The 1,382-nt window shown below is 37.3% G+C and overlaps 1 long non-coding RNA gene across 1 annotated transcript in view; it reads left to right on the top strand.

Moving 5' to 3' along the window:
* Nucleotides 1-1,382, top strand: part of LOC106806850 — a 17,806-nt gene that overhangs the window by 15,557 nt on the left and 867 nt on the right. The window lies entirely within an intron of this gene.

Raw genomic sequence — 1,382 nt, 5'->3', positions numbered from 1 at the left:
ACGTTTACTTATTACGTACGTACTAGTATATATAGCACATAGCACACACACACACATATATATATATATATATATATATATATATATATATATAGCACATAGAGACGTGTACACATGCGGGCAGTGGGCATCTACCTACTTACTCGCGAGTCATGGACGGTAAACAGTGCGTACCTCTGTTGCTCTAGCTCTCAGCTACAAATTACGAGTAAATACGAGGTCGACACAGCGGAACTGTTCGGTCGCACTGCAAACAGGGGCTGAATGATGTTACGCAAGACCCGACAACAACTTAGTTTGACCACGTCTGTCACCTGCTAGACAACTCGTAGGGCAGCCCGTGGCAGCGGGCAATGACTCTTTCCTTGTTGGCGCGAGGAGGGTGTATGCAGCCTAGCTCTGTTTATAGTCTCAGCACGAAGAATGTTTAGTACATTATACTATAACATTGTACGATGTCGCTAACCTGTGTATAGCGCTCGAACAGCGTAACTCATTATGGGTTATCGCTAGCTAGCGTGTGGGTACGTCACCAGTACACCAGTAGGAAATTCATTTTCACCAACTGTACGCAGCGGAGCGTTCAACTGATGTTAACGCCGAGTCTATACTTCTTTTGCAACGGTACTGTTTGATTATTGAATTTTAGCATAATTATATGTAAAATAAAATATAAAAAAGCAGAAACCAATTTTTTTAAATAAAAATAAAGCGAATATATAATTATATTGTTTTTATCGTGATTATAAGAACATTAACCGGTTATTTACAATTTTTAGCATCGCCATGCGAATATTATTTTCTGGATCGATTGCACGTCGTAGTTAACTGAGGTTATACAGTGTCATGTATACCTACGAATACGCCGATGAATAAACACAGACCCGCACAAATTTTGGTAATATGAAACAAAGTCATTATAAACAATTTTGTGATTTTTATGTGAAGTATATATTTTCTTTAATAACCGAAGAGCTGCGCGCGCTTGACGCTACGTCTATAAGCGTGACAAGCATGCATATAATATTAAAGACATATACGTACAGGCCGAGCACTCTGTATACATGCACTGTTCGCAAATTTGCACATGCACATTTACGTTTGAATTACTACGTATAAACTTACGTATGTAATGTTTTGGGAAGTATTTGTTACACGTTTCATTGCATGTTAAATATATTTTAGGCATCTCTGTCGATGACTGGATGTTTAACGCATATTTATGCAACGACCCAGACAAATAAATGCACCTAACAGAAATATAATCATAGTGTTATATATGTGATCATCTACATTCATCTAAAATAATTATTAAAATATCATTAGTTTTACACACACACACACACGCGCGCGCGCGTATATATGTATATATATATATATAT

Source organism: Priapulus caudatus, unplaced genomic scaffold (assembly GCF_000485595.1).
Source record: "Priapulus caudatus unplaced genomic scaffold, Priapulus_caudatus-5.0.1 Scaffold182, whole genome shotgun sequence".
Taxonomy (NCBI): domain Eukaryota; kingdom Metazoa; phylum Priapulida; class Priapulimorpha; order Priapulimorphida; family Priapulidae; genus Priapulus; species Priapulus caudatus.
This window is presented reverse-complemented; position numbering and strand designations above follow the sequence as displayed.